Source organism: Vombatus ursinus, unplaced genomic scaffold (assembly GCF_900497805.2).
Source record: "Vombatus ursinus unplaced genomic scaffold, bare-nosed wombat genome assembly UNPS02014791.1, whole genome shotgun sequence".
NCBI lineage: Eukaryota > Metazoa > Chordata > Mammalia > Diprotodontia > Vombatidae > Vombatus > Vombatus ursinus.
In genome coordinates this window covers 73296999-73312902 of record NW_020954569.1, presented here as the reverse complement: position 1 = coordinate 73312902, position 15904 = coordinate 73296999, and the positions used below count along the sequence as shown (strand labels likewise).

The 15904-nt window shown below is 38.0% G+C and overlaps 1 pseudogene; it reads left to right on the top strand.

Annotated features, from left to right (window-relative positions):
- The first annotated feature begins 7357 nt into the window (after positions 1 to 7357).
- LOC114047921 lies at positions 7358 to 7945 on the top strand (annotated as a pseudogene).
- Positions 7946 to 15904: the final 7959 nt, after the last annotated feature.

The window sequence follows — 15904 nt, the reverse complement described above, 5'->3', positions numbered from 1 at the left end:
TGGTGTACATACATTGTTTTACTGATGATTGAAGGGCAATGTGAAATCAAGGTTAACCATATATGTAGATGGAGGAAGCAGTTTCCTTTCTTCAGCACTTAGATGGATTTGTGGTCTCTCTTATCCATGTGAGTATTTTTCTAACAGTTAATCATAAAGGGGAGACACTAACTGTAACTGGCATTGATGATATTGAGCAGATGTTAATAGGCAATTGATATGTACACTAGAATAGAAATTTGAGCCAAAAGCATTTGAAAATCACCCCATTAGAAAAAAAATCACCTCTTGGGGTTACCCCCAGAACTCTAAGCCTCTAAGTCAGTCAGTCAGAAGATATTAATTAAGCAACAACTATATGCCAGAAACTATGCTAAGCACTGGGGATGAAAAAAAAAGGTAAAAGACAGTCTGTTCTCAAGGAGTTCACAGTCTAATGGGGGAGAAAAGATGTAAACTTGTGGAAACTAGCTCTATAGAGGATCAATTGGAGATCTCCAATCAACAGAGGGAAGGAACTAAAGGCAGGTGGTGGCACAATGAATAGAAGTCAGGAGTCAGGAAGACCTATGTTCAAATCCAGCCTCTTTTACATACTAGCTCTGTGACTCTGGATAATTGTGAGGACCAAATGATATAATATTTGTAATAAGTGCTTAGCACAGTGCCTGGCAGATAGTAGGTGCTATATAAATGTTTATTCCATTCCTTTTCCACTAGAATTAAAGGGGTTTAGGGAAAGGTTTCCTGTAGAAGTTGGGATTTTTGCCAGGAATTGAAGGAAGCCAGAGAAGCCAGAAGGCAGAGATGAGGAAAAGCATTCAAGGCATGGAGGACAGCCAGTGAAAATGCCCAGAATGAGGAGATGGAGTGACTTGTGTGTGGAATATAACAAAGAGGTCAATGTCACTGGATCCCAGAGTACATGAGGAGGGTTGTAAAGTGTAAGAAGACTAGAAAGGTATGTGTGTGGGGAGGATGCAGCTTATGAAAGGCTTTGAATGGCAGAGGATATTATATTTGAACCTAGAGGTGATAAGGACCCACTGGAGTTCATCAAGTACTGGGGCAACATGGTCAGAGAATAGCTAGGTCATTCACAGTTCTTCATCATACAATATTGCTGTTACTGTGTACAATGTTCTCCTGGTTCTGCTCACTTCATGTTGCAACAGTTCATGTAAGTCATCCTATGTTTTTTTTTTCCCTGAAATCATCCCCCTCATCATTTTTTAGAGCACAATAGTATTCCATCACAATCATATAACACAATTTGTTTAGCCATTCCCCAGTTGATGGACATCCTTTCAATTTCTAATTCTTTGTGACTACAAAAAGAGTTGCTATGAATATTTTTGTACATATAGATTATTTCCTCTTTTCTTTGGTTTCTTTGGGATACAGACCTACTACTGGTGTTGCTGGGTCAAAGGGTATATACAATTTTATAGCCCTTTGGTATAGTTCCACATTACTCTCTAGAATGATTAGACCAATTCATTACTCTACCAACAATTCATTAATGTACCTATTTTCTCTCATCCCCTACAGCACTTGCCATTTCTGATAGGTGTGAGGTGGTATCTTATAATTATTTAAATTTACCTTTCTCTAATAAGTAATGGTTTAGAGCATTTTCCATATGTTTATAAATAGCTTTGATATCTTCATCTGAATACCGCCTATTCATATCCTTTGACCATTTATCAATTGGGAAATGACTCTTTTTTTTTTTTTTAGAAATTTGATCCAGTTTCCTATATACTTGAGAAATGAGGCATTTATAAGAGAAATTTGCTGTGAAATTTTTGAATATTATTTTATTGTCTACCTTTTAGCAAAATGAAGTTTCTCTAATTATCTTTTAATTAGTTCTATTTTTTTCTTTTGCTTTATTGGAGATCACGCCACCTGTCTTTCTTTCTTTTTTTTTTTACTTCCATAAATAATTATGCTTCCATAAGCATAATAGATTCTGCTCTAGCTGTTTATTTTGACTCTGCTTTTCTTTCTGTTACAAGAGCATCTCTCATACACATTATTGTTGGATTCTAGTTTTTAATCCATTTTGCTGTCTGCTTCTATTTTATGAATGTGTTCTTCCCATTCACATTCACAGTTAAGATTATCAACAATGCATTTCCCTTCATTCTATTTTCTTCTCTTTATCCTTCTCTCTCTCTCTCTTCACCCTTTCCCTCTTCAAAAGTCAGTTTCATTTCTGACCATTGCCTCCTTTCATCTGCCCTTTCATCAGTTCCCTTCCTACTTCTTATCTCCTTCTCCTCCTACTTCCTTATTCTTCTTACCTTTATTGGGTAAGATAGATTTTAATACCCAAATGAGTATATATATACTTCCATATTTGAACTAATTCTGATATGAGTGAGGTTCAAACATTTCTTGCCACTCACTTCATTTCTCCGTCCCCTGTAAAAGCTCTTCCTTGAATGCCCCCTTTATGTGAGATAATTTCCCCCATTCTTCAGCTCCATTCTCCCGTCTTCCAATGTGTCCCTCTTTCTTACCCTTTCAATTCTTTTGAAATCATCCTGAGATAATTGACTCACTCTTAATCCATGTATATTCCACCTGCATTCCTCAATAGTGATAAAGTTCTTAGGAGTTACATGTATCAACTTCCCATACAGGAATGTAAACAGTTTAACCTCATTGAATCTCTTATGATTTCTCTTTCATGTTTACTTTTTTATGCTTCTCTTGAGTCTTCTGTTTGAATGTAAAATTTTCTATTCATCTGTGGTCTTTTCATAAGGAAGGCTTGAAAGTCCTCTACATCATTAAATACCCATTTTTTCCCTCAAAGGATTACACTCCGTTTTGTTGGGTTGGTTATTCATGATTGTAATCCTAGCTCCTTTGCCTTCTGGAATATACTCTAAACCCTCTGCTCCTTTAACATAGAAGTTGCTAAATCTTGAGTGATCCTGACTGTGGCTTCACAATATTTGAATTGTTGCTTTCTGTGTGATTGTAATATTTTTTCCTTGATCTGAGAGCTCTGGAATTTGTCTATAATATATTCCTAGGAGTTTTCATTTTGGTATCTCTTTCATGAGGTGATTGGTGAATTATTTCAATTTCTATTTTACTCTCTAGATCTAAGATATGAGGGTATTTTTCCTTTATAATTTCTTAAAATATGATATAAAGGCTCTTTTTTTAATCATGGTCTCCAGGTAGTCCAATAATTCTTAAATTATTTGTCTTTTATCTATTTTCCAGGTCATTTGTTTTTTCTGATGAGACATTTCACAATTTCTTCTATTTTTTCATTCTTTTGATTGTTTTATTATTTCTTGATGTCTTGTGGAGTCATTAGCTTCTATTTACCCAAATCTGCTTTTTAAAGAATTTTTTTTCTTTAGTGAATATTTGTACCTCCTTTTTCATTTGACCTATTCTGTTTTTTAAGGAGTTCTTTTCTTCAGTGAATTTTTGTGCCTCTTTCACCATTTGGCCAATTCTGGTTTTTTAAGGTGTTATTTTCTTCAAAAATTTTTGAGCCTCTTTTACCAAGCTGTTAATTTTCTTTTCATAATTTTTTTTGTATCATTCTGATTTATTTTCCCATTTTTTCCTCCACCACTCATATCTCTTTCTTTAACTCCTCTGGGAATTTTTGTTGGGTTTGTGTCCAATTTGCATTTTTCTTTGAGGCTTTGCTTGTTTTCACATTAGTGTTTTCTATGTTTGTGTCTTTGTCTTCCCTGCCATTGCAGTTCTTTGTTTATTGTTTGTTCATTTTCCCAGCCTATTTCTTGACTTTGAACTTTATGTTAAAGTTGGGGTCTATTCCCAGGGTAAGGCTGGGGAGTCACTGTTCCAAGCTTCAGGCTACTCTTTACAGAATTAATTCTGGGCATATGCAAGTTTTTTGGTACTTCTAGTGTGATATGACCCAGGAAAAGGTGTGGTCACTGCTCTCCTGGTCTGTGCTCTGATTTTTACCCAGGAAGGACCCCTGCTCCTCTGTACACACAAGTGCTGGCCTTCTTCTTGGCTCTAGAACTTTTACCAGGTCCCCTGCTCCCTTCTGACAGGTCACAAGCATTCCTTTCTGTTCTGGAAATGTGATCCAAAAATGCATATAAACAATAGAGTTGCCAAACTTACACCAGGTTTTGCACCCAGTGCCAGCAAAGGATCCCCTGTAATCTCTTTCTGACAAGTTTTCCAACTCCTTTACAATATTCTGGCTAACATCTCCTGAAACTGTGCTGCAGCTACCTCCAAAATCTACCACTGGTGTTGCCACTACTAAATGTGCACTCCAGGCCAGCCCCCACCCTGGTGTCACAGACTTCTTCCAATGTCTTAAGTTTTCTTGGACTTGACTTTTTGTTGGCTTTGTCATTCTAGAATTTGATTAGAGATATTATTTTAAAGTTGTTTGGAGAGGGGTATTGGGAAAGTTCAGCTGAACTGTTGCTTCTACTCTGCCATGTTGACTTTGCTCTTATAATTTAATTTAGATTACTCTTGCAATGGCAGGGATCCACTGGGAAATTTTTTGGCTGCTCTAGGTTATTTCAGTGACCTGAAGCATTTTGGTATGCTCTGTGTAGAAAGGGACCCCTGGAGATTTTTGTCCAGGTCTCTAGTTGTATTCCCAGTGTGTTTCAGGGATCCCAGGAGAAAGTTTGGGCTGCCTTATGTTGTTGCAGAAAACCACAGAAACTTTACAGCACTAAGCTCACTGTATAAGCACAGGGCCAAAGCAGGAGGTGCAGCTTAGCAGAAGAGGCAAAGAGTAAAATTTCCAGTCTCCCTCTCCCCCTTGGACTTACAGTGGGGTTGTAATTACCAAGCTGATTTGATTTCTCCTCTAAGGGTAGAAGGATCATTGCCAGTATACCCTAGGTCCTAAATCCCTTCAGGGAGAGCTCCATGGAGTCTGGGAAACTCTATAAGACCCAGTTTTGCTTCTGAGATAGGAAGCTGCTTTTCTTTGTTTTTTCTTTCCTTGCCTTCTGGTTGTAGACGGACATTTTGACAATATCAAAAAAGGCCCTTGTATGGGAAGGTAGGTGGTGCAGTGGATAGAGCTCTGGCCTTGGAGTTAGAAGAACCTGAGTTCAAATCCGGCCTCAGACACTTGACACTTACTAGCTGTGTGACCCTTAATCTCAATTGCCTCACTGGGGAAAAAAAGGCCCTTGTTTAGTACCAAGAAAGCAGTAATCTTTGATAAACTTTGTGAAATAGTTTTTGTTTATTGAATCTTTGTAACTCTCTTTTTGGAGTGATTGTCACTTTTACCTAAACACGTAAGACTGTTTAAACTCTGTGCCATGCTGACTATTTTGATTCTTTTCTTTATGGCACCAGGCAACCATTCAAATAGGACAATGCATATGTCTCCACATGATCACAGAGGACTATTATAGGTGGGGATGTGGACAATGTATTCACCCTAACTAGTTTGCTGAGGACAGTAATTTCTAAATGGGGGATGAGGAGAAAGTGGAATTAGGGAGAAGAGGGAAAATATATCAGAGAACTGGCCAATGAGGGCCCAGCCCTAGGAGTACGGCCAAAGAACTCACAGGGATTTTGGGTGAACATGCTTCTGGAGGTTCATAGTGACATGGATTGGAGGTGTGTGGGTCTCCACTTTAGAGCATATACAGGTATTCTGGAACTGTTTCCTGTATACTTACTATATCATAAAAAAAATACCCTTCTGGTTGGCTGTTTAACCAGAACTGAGCCTTCAATCAGAAGTCATTAACCAACCAAATCACATTCTTGTTCCTAGGGGTCATGGAGACAAGAACTGCCCTAAGCCTCTGAGTGGGTAGAGAAGAACCAGTGACCTACTGTTCCCACCTGGGGTGAAACATAGTATGAATATGGATGGTATCTGAGTGTGGATTGACTGTTTTTGTATCTTGGTTGTGTTTATTCTTTCCTGCTTTTTGATGAAGGATTACTGGATGACTTTGTGAACTTTAAAAGTTTGGAAAAGTGAGCTACTAGAACTGTCTAAGGACTAGAGTCCATACCATTATTTTCTAGCAGCCAAGCCCAGTGTACCTATGTAGTCCTGAGGATCAGCCTGAACTACTTGACCCAGCCCAGCAGTGATTCAGTGACAAGATGCTTTGTCCTGCAAGCAAGGGAATTACTACATCCATCAGCTATGCCACCTTAGGCAGGAAACTTGTTGGGGCCAATGCTTTTTAACAACCACATTAAGTTTGAACCCACTGTCCTCAGGAACTGAGGTGGTAGAGGGAGGAGTGTGACCCTACTTATGGGTGATAGCATTTTTATACTTCTGTTCTTGCTGTATATTCTCAGTAAATATCCATTTGTAAAAGCTAGTGATGTTAACTGGTTAAATTGATATTGGTATATTAATCACTGGGTCAATCTATGATATATGGAAGATATTAGCTATAACTGGTATTGGTGATGTTCAGTAGACACTAACTGGCAAATGATATTGTGGAAAATACACTGGAATTGAGGTTCAAGCTGATAGCATTATAGTAGGAAGTGGACCCTGCTATAATTGTGTCATGGACTTCTGGGGATGGTTTTAAATGAATAAAATAAAACGCCTAGGATTACAAAGATAACCAATCATATTGAAATAGTTGTCAAAATATGAAAAACAAACCTTATGGACCCTGTAAAATCTATCCATGGATTTCTTGTAGTTTAAGAACCCCTAGATTAGAATATTTACCATAATCACTGAGGTTTACCCCCTAGAACCTTGAATGGGAGCAATAATTGCCCTCTGGAGACTTGACTTGCTAGTGAAAGTGAGAGGTGGGATAAGGACCTGCAGAGTCTATGTGGGCTATAGTTGTTAAAAGTTTGTAATCAAATAAGGCAAAATGTTAAACACTTTGTAAACTTTAGTGTATTATATAAATGCTAGCTATTATTATTTGTAATTCTTTTAAGAATTACTTACTAATGTCTTTACTTACCTATTAGGGAATGGCTTTTGATCTTTTGATCTTCTATATTTCTATTATTGGCTAGTTTTATTATTAGGCAATTACCAGAGATCTTAGATACAAAACAAACCATTAAGGATTTCAAACCTTATACATAATCCAAACTATTTTCAAAAGGTGATTTGTAAAAAGGACAAGAATTTTAACCAAACAAAACAACAGTCCAAGGAGTATATTAGATACCAGGGTGGGGGTGAGGGACAGACAATGAAAAGGAAGAAGAGAGGTCATTCAAAAATAAATTTTAGCTACTTTACGATTTTATATAGGACTGCCCCCATGTAGTATGACATGATGAAGGGAATGCTGTACTTGTTAAGAAGATACAGCGATGCCTCTTTGGCCCATTCACAACCAGAATGAGGTCCATCCTAAGCAACCAGACTGTTGACATTCCAGAAAATGTTATGGTCAGATAGTTATTTCGAAAGGGCCCAGAGGAATCCTCTGTAGGTATTTCAACCATATCAATGTTGAGCTTAGTTTCCTTGTATAGAAGAAAAAAGGCTCTGGGTGGACAAGTGGTGGAGAAATCAAAAAGAACTTGCAACCATCTGCACGGTCTGTAGTCATGTATAAAACATGATCAAAGGCGTTATCCTGGGTTTTATTACAAGTTGAGGTCTGTGTATGCTCACTTCCCCAAAAATGTTATTCAAGAAAATAGCTCACTTGTCAAAATCAGAAATTTCTTGGGTGAAAAATATATCTGAAGAGCATGTATGAGACCAGGTGTTGCTTATGCTGTTTCTCAAGTCCAAAAAGATGAGTTAATTCTTGAAGGAAATGGTATTGAACTCATATCAAACTCAGCTGCCCTGATCCAACAGGCCACCACAGTTAAAAACAAGGATATCAGAAAATTTTTGGGTGGCATCTATGTTTCTGAGAAAGGCATAGTGCAACAAGCTGATGAATAAGTTGGAAAAGATGCCAAAGGCCATGTCCTGAGGAGTCAAGTCTCCTGAGGAGTCAAGTCTCCAAAGGAGACATACTTATTCAGATGTAAAAATAAAAATACTTTTTCTCAAAAAAGAAAAAAACAGAAGATACAGAGATAGATGTTATTGCTAAGAACATCATAACCTCTTAACTCCTCTATACTTTGTTTACAATAAATAATACATATTAGCACTTTATTCAAACTAATTGTCTAAAAGACAAAAGGAAAGATGATATCACTTCCTTTGAAGTATAATTCTAATCTAGAGCCACAATAATTTCCCCCCAAAAAAATCTAACCACATTTTTTTCTCTTTTAAAATTTCCTCTTCTGGTTTTACCTTCTTCTATAATGGTGCGTACATACTTATATTTCCTCTGCTGTGTTCATACTTAGCAAATAGCACTCCTCTCCAAAGAGAAGGAAGTTCTGCCAATTATTATTTTTTTAAAATAGGTCAACTTGGGAGCTGTCTCATCCTGCATATGACTGGTCTGGAGGGGAAGGGTAGGTAATTTATTTGTTAGTTCACAGATCAGGAATTCTTAACCTCTTTTTGTATTATATAACCCTCTGGTAATCTAATAAAGCCTATAGGCCCCTCTCAGGATATTGTTTTTAAGTACACAAAATAAAATACATAGGGTTGCAAAAGAAACCAATTACTATAAACCACTATTTTTTTAAGTTCATGGACTGTAGGTAAAGAAACCATGCAGATGGTACTGCCTCCACTGTTGTAGATATAATGCTATGGTCAGACCTGAGCAAAACAGTGAAGCAAGGGAAGTTTTCCTTTGGTACTACCCATTGCTGCTTAGAATTGGCTTTTGCAATCTAGAATAGCAAGGTTAGAAGTACTGAGACTTCACCACCTTCAAAGGAATTCAAGGGAAACTAGATGCAGGGACCTCTAAGCACCAAAATAGGAATGGATCCATGGAACAGTACAGAAAATTTAGAGAAATTTTGTCAAGCTTGACATCTTATTGCTTACCTTGGTACTGAACTACTGCTGCCAGATAGATGGATAGATAGATAGATAGATATGTAAATAGATAATTATTAAACATTTATCTAGTGGAAAGTACTATGCTAAGCACTGAGGATATAAATAAGAGCAAGTAAGATAATCCCTGTTTTCAAGGAGTTTATATTCTTTTTTTAAAAATTAGTTGTCATTTATTTTTAAAGTCTATTCTCTTTGTGTTTAAAAATTCAAATAACTATTTATGTTTAACATATTTTTCTTTTTGAATTTTGAGTTCCAGATTCTCGCCCTCCCTCCCACCCTTCCCCACCTACTGAGAAGGCAAACAATATGATATCAATTATGCATATGAAATCATGCAAAACATTTCCATATGAGCATATCGCAAAAAAAGCAAGAAAATTATACTTCACTTTGTACTCAGAGTTCATCAGTTCTCTCTCTAGAGGTGGATAGCAATTTTGCATCGTGAGTCCTTTGAAACTGACTTGGATCACTGTATTGATCAGAGTAGTCAAGTCTTTCACAGTTGATCATCATTATTTCATTGCTGTTACCATGCACGATGATATTCTTTTCACTTCACTTTCATCAGTTCATATAGATCTCATATTTCTTTCTGAAATTACTCCCTTTATCATTTCTTATAGCACAATAGTACTCCATCATAATTATATGCCACCACAACTTGTTCAGTCATTCACCCATTGTTGAGCATCTCCTCAATTTCCAATTCTTTGTGACCATAAAAAGAGCTGCTATAAATATTTTGTACATAAAGGTCCTTTTCCTTTTTTTCTGATCTCTTTGTGGTACTAACCCAGCAGTGGTATTGCTGGATCAAAGGGTATGCATAGTTTTATAGTCTTTTTGGCCATAGTTCCAGATTGTTCTCCAGAATGGTTAGACCAATTCACTACTCCACTAATAGTTCATCAACATACCTATTTTCTCTCACCACCTCCAGTATTGGTTATTTCTGATAGGTGTGAGATGGTACCTCAGAGCTGTTTTAATTTGTATTTCTCTAAGCAATCGTGATTTAGAGCATTTTTATATGACTACAGATAGCATTTATTTCTTCTTCTGAAAGCTGCTTTTTCATATCTTTTGACCATTTATCAATTGAGGAATGGCTCTTATTTTTATAAATTTGACTCAGTTTCCTATATACTTGAGACAAAATGAGGCCTTTATCAGAGAAAGTTGGTGTAAATTTTTTATATTACTTAATTGTCTATGGTACTTTTTAGCAAAATGTACTGATTATCTCTTCAATTAGGTCTATTTTTCCTTTTGCTTTGTCTGAGATGATGATCACCACCCCTGCCCTCTTCACTTCAGCTGAAGCATAATAGATTCTGCTCCAGCCCTTCATTTCAATTCAATGTGTATCTCTTGTACACAACATATAGTTGGATTTTGGTTTCTAATCCATTCTGCTATTTACTTATGTTTTGTGGGTTAGCTCATCCCATTCACATTCACAGTTATGACTAGCTAGTAAGTGTCTGAGGCCAGATTTGAACTCAGATCCTCCTGATTCCAAGGCCAGTGCTCTATCCACTACAACACCTAGCTACACCTCATTCTCTCTTTTTGTCCTGTCCCTCTTCAAAAGTCTGTCTTGCTTCCTACCACTGCTTCTCCCAATCTATCTTCCCCTTTATCATTCCTCCCCACATTTCTTATCCCCTTTTCCTCCCATTTTCCCTATTGGGTAAGATAGATTTCTATATCCAATGGAGTATGTGTGTATGTATATGTATATGTGTGCATATATCTATGTCTATATCTATATCCTCTTTGAACCAATTCCAATGAGAGTGAGGTTCAAACAATGTCACTCCCCTTCCTTTTATTTTCCTTTAGGAGTTTATATTCTAATAGAGAAAGACAATCCTGGAGGGAAGTTGGAAAGCTGGAGGTGGAGAATGAAGAAACAGTCTGGAAATGGTGTGGCACCTACACTGCAGTGAGATAACGCAAAAGTTCTTCAATCATGATCAGGGTGCTTAGGACATTGCCTTTCAGCAGTACTCTTGGATTTTATTCTGATATTAGTTTTGACCTGCTTTAGATACTACTTACCGCTTCTGGCTCTTCATCTCTATGACCTAAATTTTGGGGAAGTACTAAGCTTAGCTATGTTAAAAGATAAGGTAAAAAAGAGGTTAAAGGAGGAACAGGACCCAGCTATCCACTGCCTGGATGGGATGATGATTATGGATGGGGGTAAGGAAGGACTGACTACTATAATCTTATCTGGCTTTTGTTTTCATTTTCAGGAAGAGTGTTGTTTTGCCTGGGGGATAAACAGGACAAAAGTGGTTGGGGATGAGTGGAAATGTAAGATTAAGTGAGGAATAGGTGGCTTCTGGCAGCTCAGTGAGTCATATTGCATATCTGCATCCTAGAGTTCTAGGGAAAAAAACCAAACCAACAAAAAAACCTGACCATTGTAATTGTGTTTTGAGATGGGAGAAGAATCTCAGGAAAGCTAAAGGTCAAATATTCCAATTTTCAAAAAAGAAAGAGTGTCAGTCAACCAATAAGCCTATTATTAAGTGCCTACTATATGCTAGGCACTGTGCTAACCCCTGGAGAATTCAAAGATTTCAAAAGAGTCCCTGCCCTCAAGGAGCTTCCACTCTAGCGGAGGAGACACCATGAAAACAAATATATACAAAGCAAGTCATATACAGGCTTATAAATGGGAAATATTGAACAGAATGAAAGTATTAAGGAATTAAGAGAAATTGTGAAAGTTTTCCTGTAAAAAGTGGAATTTTAGTTGAGACTTCAAGGAAGCCAGGGATGCCAAGAGACATAAATGAGGAAGAAGATCACTCCAGATGTGGGGGATAGCCAGAGAAAATGCCCAGGAGTCAAGAGATGGAAGGTCTTATTTGAAGAACAGCCAGGAGGTCAGTGTCACTAGATTAAAGAGTATGTTGGGGTGGAGGGGTTTGTAAAGTATAAGAAGACTAAGAGAGGTGTGTGTGTGGCGGGGTGGTGGTGGTATGGTGTGTGGAAACTAGTATATGAAAGGTTTTGAATGCCAAGCAGAAGATTTTATATTTAATCCTTGAGGTAATAGAGAGCTACTGAAGTTTGAGTAGGAAAGCAACATTGTCTTAGTGTGGAGTCTGCAAACTACAAATCATAAATTTGATATTCATTCATGGCACTACAACTCATTATTAAAGGGAGAGTTTGTAAGCCCTTAGAATTGAAATTAGTAATTGTTTAAAATGCCTACAGATTCCAGAACTTGCCAGGACCAGACTTCATTGAGGGCATGCCAGACATAGCTCATTTCCCATTGGCAGGATAAATAGATTGGTGGATCAGAGGAACACTGTAGACATAGGAATGGAAGTGGGGAAAAGGAGATGGATGTGAAAAATGTTATGAAAGTAGAACTGACAGGTATTGCCATTGTATTGGTATGTGCAGGTGATGAAGAAAAGGCAAAAAAATAAAAAATAACTGAGATTTTTGAATCCAGGTGACTGTAAGTATTATAGTATTGTTAATAGATATAAAGAAATTGGAAGCAGGAACTTTACCTCAATTGAATCTTGTTGTTAGTCTTTGACAATATTTCTACCTTTCCTATAATTTTTCCTATCTTTCCTAATTAATATTTATCACATTTTTCAACAGCAGCATCTTGAATATAGTGTAGATATATCCATGTTCCCAATGCAACTTACTCCCTCAATTTCTTTACACAGCTTAAAATAATGTGTAACCTCCCTGCTGGGCTCTTTCACCAGACTTGCATTGGTACTGGTAGGTTCAGCCCTCAGAGGTATGGCTGTTAATCTCAGTGTTCTGTGGGAGGCTATGTGTCTAACACTATATCTCACAATCTCCACTAATGTGCCTCCTTTCAACAATCAGTAAGTACTCACTTACTGCTTAGCAAAGGCATTTATTCAAATAGCATAGCAAGAAGAGTAGTTACAACACTTTTTCTAATAAAACAAAAAGAACCCTCTACCCCTGGTGCCACTCAGAGTACAAAGAAGAGTGGGAACAAATTTGTGGCAGAAGAGAAGTGATGCACACATGTAAGTAACACAAATAGTCAAAGCAACTCATAACTACAGAACTCTGGGGCTGTGATATCTTTTCTTCCTTCAGAGAGTCCTCATGACTTTCCCGGGGAACATGGTATTGGTGATGGATGACTCATTCTGGTGCTCATGGGGCATGATATCTCAGATGGATGGGTCAATTCACTGCTGGGGTGCAGATTACTCAGCTGCAGAGCTGTCTCCTCACCAGGCTCAGCTATTGTTGGGCTGAGTCAGGCAGGTCATTCAGCCACTGGGGTAGTGCTGCAAGAATGAACTAGGTTAGCAGATTGCTTGTTGGGTTGGGTAGATTTCTTGGCTACTTGGTTCTTCACAGGGCACAGCATCTTTGATGGATGGGTCAATCTGCTGGACTCCATGGGTTCACCCTTTAATGGATAGCTCAAATCTTCACCATCTTCATGCTCTGGCTTGGCTGGGTTTTACAGTGCTAGAGTGCTACTGTACTCTTTTAGCAAAGACAATAGCCCTTAGCCTAGCATTAGCAAAAGCCTCTCATCTTTGATTCCTCAGGACTTTGTCTCAGAAGTTTTTCATCTCCAGGATGGAGACAGAAGAAATCTAGCCTATTTGTTTAACAACCCTCGCTGGTCCACAGGTGGCATCCCTCATTGAGGGTCTCCATCTTTATTTATGATGTCTACTCCAGGTTCGCTTCCCAGATTACTATTGAGTTTGATGCAAATGAATGGTTGGGGACAATGAGGTCAGTTTGTACATTGTCTTTTAGTAAGTATATGAGCCATTTGAGTCAGCCTCAGACCTTTTCTGAGGTCTGATACAGTTTCCTTTTTGCATTAAAAAATAGTTTTAGCCAGTTAAAACTTTCAACCTGTTGAAGTCTCAGTGGAACACACTATTACAAGTGTAATTATCACTACCCTAACTGAGTGTTACCTAAATAACTAGACTCTGTTCTTTTCTCTGTCTATATTCTTTTGGTGACCTCATCAGCACCAGTGGGTTTAATTATTATCTCTATGCAGATGACTCACAGATTCATGTATGTACCTGAAGTCTCTCTCTTGAAATTCAGTCCCATACCACCAGTTGCCTCTTGAATATTTCAAACTGAATGTCTCAGAGACATCACAGACTCAACATGCCAAAACAGAACTGATTATCTTTCCCCCTAAAACCACCCCTTTCCGAAATATCCCAATTTCTTCCTAAGATACCACTATTCTTCTAGTATTCCAGGTTTGTAACCTTGGCATTATTCTGGACTCTTCATTCTATCTTAGCCCACATGTCCAATCAGTTGCTAAATCTTGCCATTTCTACTGACATAAAATCTCTGGCATCTGGTCCTTTCACTTCTCACACAGCAACCACCTTAGTTTAGGCTCTCATTACCTCCCACCTTGTAATATTCTCATAATTGATCTCCTTGCTTCAAGCCTCTTCTATCTTTAGGGGTCTACTATTTCCTCTAAGATAAAATATTAGTTCATCTGTTTGGCTTTCTAATCCCTTCACAACTGAGCCTCTGTCTTTCCCCTCTTGGCTGTGTTCCTAACTGTCTCCAGACTTCATCACCATGACTCAGCTGCTTTCTCATCCTGGAACTTCCCTTAGTATCTAGGTTATTCTCAAACTGGAATACTCCTTTGCCATGAAAACCCATTCTAGGGGCCTCCATTTTGGAGATGGGCCTACACCAGCCATGCTTCATTCCCCTCCCAGTTGTGTTTCTGACTCTCTGGACTTTGCTAACATTCTCTGCTTCCCCCCTCCCCCTCCTATCATTACCTTCTCCCTCTCCACCCCCTTCACCCATAACTTTTTCAGCTCATTTTTAATGTATTGTCTTCTTCCATTACTCATTAGAGTTCAATTTCCTTGAAGACAGAGACTATCTTTCATTTGGCTTGTATGTGTAACCCTAGCACTTAGGACAGTGCATGGCATATAGCGGATGCTTAATTAAATGTTTATTGCTTGCATACTTTGTTACTCCAATTTGTGTTTCCAGCCTCATTATATATTTACTCCTCTTCCCTAATTCTATAATCCAGCTAAGCAATCCTACAATCTGTTCCTCACACACAACACTTCATCTCATCTCTGGGTCTTTGCACTGACCATTCTCTAAATTTGAAATGCACTCCTTCCTTACCACTACTTATAGAATCCTTCCTTTCCTTCAAGATGTAGTTCAGGCACTACCTGTCCTGATTCCTCCAACTGCTCTTGCCCTCTCTCCCTGTCTTGTATTTATCCTGTGTATGCTCATACATGTATATGTATATACAAAAGTCCCAGCAGCAGTTAGGTGGCTCAGTGGATAGAGATCTGGCCTTGGAGTCAAGAGGACCTGAGTTCAAATCCGGCCTTAGACTCTTGATGCTTACTAGCTGTGTGACCCTGGGCAAGTCACTTAACCCCGATTGCTTCACAAAAAAAAAGAAAAAGAAAAAAAGTCCCTAAAAGTCTTCAAACTTTAACAGCTTAAATTAAAACTGCACTAAAATAAAAAAAATGAGCCTTAGTCCTCTCACTTCTGTAGTTATGGTTGCAGGATGCAGAAAAGGAGTCAGAGGATAGTAAGAACATAGTTCTTCCACCTTCTATAAATATCAATTGAACAGTTAGTACTCTATATGCAATCAAATGATCAATGAATAAAAGTATCACTAGAGGAGCTGAATTGTATCAATCTTAATGTTCTCACTGTAAATAAAACCAAGAAACAAATGGAAGTTGCACCCAAATGGAAGGATAGCTCATAGGTTTTCCCTGGAAAGGGAAATAAAGGAGATGGCAAGAGTTGACTTTATTATGTATCCAACATCAACAAGAAATATGAGTTCATGGAATGCATGATCATCTTGTAGCAAAGAATTTATTTGTTTAGAAGACCTCT